A 7,057-nucleotide genomic window follows, 5' to 3' on the forward strand; every position below is an offset into this window, starting at 1 on the left:
ATGAAGGCCCATGATCTCAGCACTCAGGAGGTAACAGAAGGAGGACCAAAAGTTCAAGGGCAACCTCTGCTATGCTGCAAGTTTGAGGCCAGCCTGGACTATATGAAGCTCTGTCTCAGGAACCAGGATAAAAAGAATATGAAGCCAGATGGTGTTGGCACATGCTTTTAATCCCAGCACTCGGGAGGCAGAGTTAGGCAGATCGATGTGAGTTCGAGGCCAACCTGGTCTACAAGCAAGTCCAGGACAGCCAATGCTACACAGAGAAATTCTGTCTCGGAAAAAAAAAAAAAAAAAAGGAAAACAAAAATTGCCATGTGGCTTTAGTGGTGACTTGGCTGCTGGTACATCACCTCTAAGGGTCCAGTAAGAGGCCCTTATTAGGTAAGGAGCAAGAGGCAGCGTCCTCTGCCCCTGTGGGTGAGTGGAGCAGATGTACAGAGTCAGAGCAGTGAGTTCTGGAGGCAGTGGAGTGCACAAGGGAGGAGCAAGAAGTGGGTGGGAGCTATCTCTGTTTTTCTACAAGCCTGTGAGAATCCCAGCTCTCCACTCCAGTGACCTCCAACAACTATGAAAATGATGGACCCTGGGTATGTGTGCCTATAGCATTCTGCCCACAGCACAGGATCCCATCACCCCAGATACAACTTACAAAATAATGAATATGAAGCAAACTGCAGACATAGGGTTAGCCCACAGACAGAGGAAGTCACTCTTTTGTAAAGAATGTCTGGGTCTAGAAGCAGTCCCATCAGAGAGAACATCTACTGGCAGCAGAGGGTGACTAAGTCACTAGAAGACTTCATCAGATGAGGCTGCCACTTAATTCTGGTAGCGAATCTCAGCCCTACTTGTACACTTTTGCTGGATGACTCCCCACACTGAGCTGCCCTCTTCTTGGTTTTAGAGGCAGTGAGGTTTATATGGTTCTCTAGGTGGCTCCCATGGGTCTGGGAAAGATAACCAGTAGAGCACTTTTTCACTTTTTACTTCTGATCTTTTTGTTTTGTTTTTTGAGACAGGGTTTCTTTGTGTAACCTTGGCTGTCCTGGACTCACTTTGTAGAATAGGCTGGCCTTGAACTCACAGTGATCCACCAGCCTCTGCCTCCCAAGTGCTGGGATTAAAGGTGTGTGCCACCACTTCCTGGCACTTCTGATCTCTTTTATGTTATGGGATCCATCCCATTTAAGAGCTATAAATGAAAAGGGGAAAATAGTTTTTCTTCTGGCACTACCACTTCTTATGATAGCAACAGTTTGATGCACACAATTCGGAGGAAAGACTGAGAGCTTAGAGCTGTTGAGGCCCACGAACACTGAGACATGTCTAGACATGTCCAAGCCTTACTGCCTAAACATAAGAAGAGCCATTTTGTTTTCCTTAGTACGCAATTCAATACTTGCTGCTTAGAATAGAATAATAACAAGATGATAAATGTATGTTCTGTTTGAGTTAAGCCAACAATACCCTGCTATGTCCCTTTCTCATGGAAATGGCAGGGAACCAAAAAGTTCCTAACCTCCCCCGACAGAGAGGGAACTGGAAAGTCCCCAAATTCTCCCTTCCTACATCCCAGCCCATCAGCTTAAAGGTCAACTTGAAATGCTTTGTCTAGCTACCTATACATAATGTTTCTGGAATAGAATTGATTCTTCCTGCTTGGTTGGGGGTTTTTGGTTTTGGTGTTTTTTCCTTTTGTTTTGCTTTCTTTCTTCCTCTTCTTCTTCTTCTTCTTCTTCTTCTTCTTCTTCTTCTTCTTCTTCTTCTTTTCCCTCCCAAGGCAGGGTTTCTCTGTGTAGCCTTGGCTGTCCTGGACTCACTCTGTAGACCACGCTGGCCTGGAACTCACAGCGATCCAACTGCCTCTGCCTCCCAAGTGCTGGAATTAAATTCATGCACTACCACGCCCAGGCTGTTTTCTTTTTTCTTTAAAAACTTATTCTGAGAATAAGTTTGGCTCTGGAGTCCACTGTGTCCCTGATCATGATCAGTCTTGGGGTGTGAATCCAATAAACTATCCATATCTGATTGAGAGTGGCGTCTGAGTGGTTTGTGCAGCTATTCTCGGACCCTAATGAGTGGATTTGGGTCTGTGTTCCCTTTATCTGGCCCTCTGTTGTGGCAAAGCCAGTTCAGGACACAATGGCTATGACATAGCAGTCACTTCTCAGGATGGAATGAGAGGCAGGGAGGCTCAGAGGATGAGCAGGATGCAGTCTGAGCGGATAAAGAATGTAGAAACTGGGGAGGTGTCTCAGTCCATAAAGAACTTGCCATAGAAGCATGAGGACCCGAGTTTAATGATCTCCAGGTTCAGTGGGAGAGCCTGTCTAAAACGAAAGGTGTAGGGCAATTGGCGAAGACACCTTTAACCAACTTACGCCTGTCACATGAGTCTGGTGTCACAGGCTGGTGGTGGCCTAACAGTGCCCCAGGCAGTCAGAGCTGGGAAAGGTCAGGCATAGAGTGAAATAACTACAGAAAAACTGAATGAGCAAGCAGGCAAGCAAGCAAAGAAAAACCCTTTTCTTTTTCAGGATCTCCCTTTATAGCTCAGGCTGTCTGTCCTAGAACTCATCACCCTGCTGCCTCAGCTTCCAAATGTGGCAGGTATGCACTGCTACACTCACCTCAAAGCCAGCTGATGTTTGCTATGCTTCTTTTTGTTTATCTGAGGCAGGGCTTTGCTAAAATGACCTTGAACTCCTGATCCTCCCACCTCTACCTCCCAAGTGCCCAGCTAAAAACCAGTTTTTTCAGGTCGTAGAATGAAATCCATTCAGTGTTTCCTTTATCCCCTTAAATTATTCTTTTGCTCTCCTGGCTCATAAGTGGTTACAGGAGCCCTGGAGAGGCTAGAAGCCTTTCTTCTAACCACACACAGTTCCCAGAGGGCAGAACTGGCCTAGCACACCCTATGTCTAGGTCTGAGCCACTGACCAGTGCTGCCTGTTGGTAACTGACAACTCCATTAAGCCTGTTCCTGTGGCCCCAGAGCTGGCAACTTTCCAAGCTGTAGTTCCCCACTGTCTCCACTGCCCTAGGGACTGGCCTGCTGTCCTTTAATGTACAACCAGACACTGGACTCTGTTCAGCCCCATGAGGGGCATGGGTGAGTGGGGAGGGTTGGAACTGGCAGCAGCCAGTTTTGTTCTGCTTGGATAAAGACTCCTGGTGACCACTTAGCAAGGGCATCGTGGCTATGGGCAGTTGTTCTGGTCTGGGGTCTTTCTCCATGGCCTTTGAGCCTATGGCAGCATGCTGTAAGAGATCAGGTGCTAGACCAAGAATGCCATCTCTGTGAGCATCGTGGGTCCTATGGGATCTGAAGGGGTAGCTGTTGCAAGCTGGGAGCTGGGAGGCCACTAGTTAGGCTACACTGGATCTGCCTTTCTCCAACTCCACAGGTCTGGCATGGCCACTATGCTGGGCTTTATACATATTGGGGCTCAGAAAACAATAGCCTAATGCCTGACAAACTAAGGACACTGAAAGGTCTCAGAGCCAAGATGTCTGATCGTCTCCTACCTCTATTTCGTAAGAGTAACACAAACCAGAAGTACTCTGAGGTCAAAGGGTACTAAGTCAAGGTGAGCAAGGTAGGGAGCTGTAACTAAACAGCCTCAAGGACTATTTAAAAAGCAAGCATACAAACCAATCCCTTTTTGTGCCTGGTAATTTACCATTCTGTTCTCTCTGCACATAGGTGGTTACAGGAGGCTCTGAGAGGTGAGCAGTGTTCCCCCAAAGCAATAAGACACTGAGAAAAACTACCAGAGTTGCCCTGTGGTAACACTCCAGCTCCACTGGTGCCAGCTTTGACACTGACCTGTTTCCTAGTTTGTAAATCTTGTTCTTTCTTCCTATCGTGACTTCAGTATTGCATGAAGGGAATGTAAGATGATGGCCTTGACCTATAGCTCAGTGGGATGGCATCCTGTGGGACTCCCTGGGCCTCCAGGATAGGCTCCCTTAGAAGTCACAGCCACTTTGAACTAACAGTCTCGGCTAAATAACCAGTGGATTAGGTGGAACCAGTCTGTCTGTCTGTCTGTCTGTCTGTCTGTCTGTCTGCAGCACATACACTTCCCTACTCTCCCCTTCCTCTTACTTCTCTCTTCCCTTTCCTCCTCTCCCACCCACTTCCCTCATCTTCTTCTTCCTTCCTCTTCAATCTTTCTCCTTCCTTCTCTTTCCTCCTTCCTCTTTCCTCTCTCCTTCTTCTTTCCTGTCCCTCTTCCTCTCTCTCTCTCTCTCTCTGCCTTTTTGTTTTCAATTTTTTTTTTCAGAGCTGAGGACTGAACCCAGGGCAAGCTAGGCAAGCGCTCTACCACTGAGCTGAATCCATAACCCTGTTATTTTTTTAAGACTTAATATTTATTACACATACAGTGTTCTGCCTACATATATGCCTGCATGCCAGAAGAGGGCACCAGATCTCATTATAGACAGTTATGAGCCATCAAGTGGTTGCTGGGAATTGAACTCAGGACCTTTGGAAGAGCAGACTGTGCTCTTAACCACTGAGCCATCTCTCCAGCCTTTTTATTTTATTTTATTTTATTTATTTATTTATTTATTTATTTATTTATTTATTTATTTATTTTGGTGCTTCAAGACAGGGTCTCTCTATGTAGCCTTAGCAGTCCTAGACTTGCTTTGTAGACCAGGCTGGCCTCGAACTCACAGCAACCTGCCTGCCTCTGCCTACAGAGTGCTGGGATTAAAGGCATGTGCCACCACCCCCTGGCTCCTCCCTCTGCCTTTTTATTTATTTATTTATTTATTTTCAGATTTATTTATTTATTTATTTTTAGATTTCTTTTTTAGATTTTTTTTCAGATTTATTTATTTATCATATGCACAGTGTTTTGTCTGCATGTACCCCAGAAGAGGGCCTCAGATCTTATTATAGATGGTTGTGAGCTACCATGTGGTTGCTGGGAATTGAACTCAGGACCTTTGGAAGAGCAGGCAGTGCTCTTAACCTCTGAGCCATCTCTCCAGCCCCTCTGCCTTTTTAAAGTCAAGATCTCACTATGTAGCCCTGACTGTCCTTAAAAGCACAGAGCCCCACCCACCTCTGCCTTCCCAGTGTTCAGATTAAAGGTGTATGCCACCACAGCCCAGCACCTTCTCCCCTCTTTGATGCAACTTCAAGTCTTGTGCTCTTGCTGACCAAAGCAAGGTCCTAAGCTCCAGGGTCATTAAATTTGGCTACATTAGCAATTCAAATCTGCCAAGGAAAAGTACAAGTGTTTTCAACTCCTGGATGGGAATTGGTTCCTTACTTACTTTTAGCATAAGCAGGCCAGCAGTGGAGGAAATGCCTTCCCACCAATGCATTGCTTTGAATCCCATCACCCCAAGACACAGTATTCCCAGTATTCTCACTCCCCCAGATGTTGCAAACACTTGGTGCTGTTGGTAGGCCCCAAAGACTGCCCCCAGCACCTCTTGGGTCAGCTCTCCAAATCTGCCACTACATCCTCAATCTCACCTATACAGATGGCTCAGGAGTCACCTGTTAGGGAAAGCCACCTGGTCCAGGGGGAGCTGGATGGCCCTTCTCTAGTTTTCACATCACCTGTATGATCTCAGCATGCAAAAGTCTCACTGTCTCCCCACCCTGTGCAGGCAGATGGCAGATGCTGAGGGTATGGGGTTAGGAAACCTCAGGCCTGGAACCGCTGTGCTCATCTGTAGCCCAGCACTCATTTATTTCACAGTGGGGATAGCCATGTTCCCAATGAGGTGATGGCATATGTGAACAGGCCAGTGCATGGGGACTTTTCTTTCTTGTGTCCACTGCTACCCATTGGGCATCATCAACCAGAGAGATTAAATCCCCTTGGGAGCGTCAGGTATAACTTGATCTTCCTCTCACTTAGGGACCTTGTCAGGTCATCAGATACCTCTGAACCTGAGCTATGTCCAAGTGGTCTCCATATGGCATGGCCACATGTGCTCGTGAGCACCTGAAATGTGAAGGGCTGGAGTTAGAGCTGCGTGAAGTGTAAAATGCTTGCTGAGAAAGAGGAAAGAGTTCAAATCTCCAGAACTCGTTTAAAGCTGGACATACTCTGAGCTAGTGCTCTTGAGGAGAAATGTGAGGTGCAACAGGGGAATCCTGGAAACTCAAGAAAGGGGCCAGTTGGCCTGGCTTATGCAAACAATAAGAGATCTTGTGCCAATCAAGGTGGGAGGTGAGGACCAACACTCGAGATGTTCTCTCACCTCCCTACATGTACCTTGATATATGTATACCTGCACACACACACACACACACACACACACACACACACACACACACACACACTTAAATTATTTATGTGATTCATCTTATGTTTCCATGGACAATTCCATTCTATACTCTAGGAAGAATCTAGAAAACTGCATAAATTCTCTCTTTCCTGCCCTCCTTCTTCCTCCCTCAGTCTCTCTCTCTCTCTCTCTCTCTCTCTCTCTCTCTCTCTCTCTCTCTCTCTCTCTCTCTGTGTGTGTGTGTGTGTGTGTGTGTGTGTGTGTGTGTATGTGTGTGTGTGTATTTCTGCTAAGCCACAAGACTGATACTCACCAGAGATCCACATATGAAGAACCAATCGGGCTTTGCACATGCCCCAAACAAGGTGACTTCATGTCCTAGAAATGACTTCATCAAAACCAAAACACTTAGCCCAGTGAGGCCGGTACATCTCTCTGAGTTCAAGGCCAGCCTGGTATACAAAACAAGTCTAGGATAGCCAGGGATGTTACACAGAGAAACCCTGTCCTGAAAAACCTAAAGAAAAAAAATGGGGGTGGGGGTGGGGGTGGGTGAGAGACATATTAGGAAGTACAATGGGTTCAAAGAGGATTGGAGAGGGATAAGAGAGGAAAAATGGGGGGGGGGGGGGGATGGGATGAAGAGATGGCTCAGTGGTTAAGACAACTGACTACTCTCCCAAAGGACCAGGGTTCAATTCCCAGCACCCACATGGCAGCTCACAACTGTCTGTGACTCCAAGATCTGATATCCTCACACAGACATACCTGCAGGCAAAACATCAATGCT

This window comes from Acomys russatus, chromosome 3 (genome assembly GCF_903995435.1).
Source record: "Acomys russatus chromosome 3, mAcoRus1.1, whole genome shotgun sequence".
NCBI classification, from domain to species: Eukaryota; Metazoa; Chordata; class Mammalia; order Rodentia; family Muridae; genus Acomys; species Acomys russatus.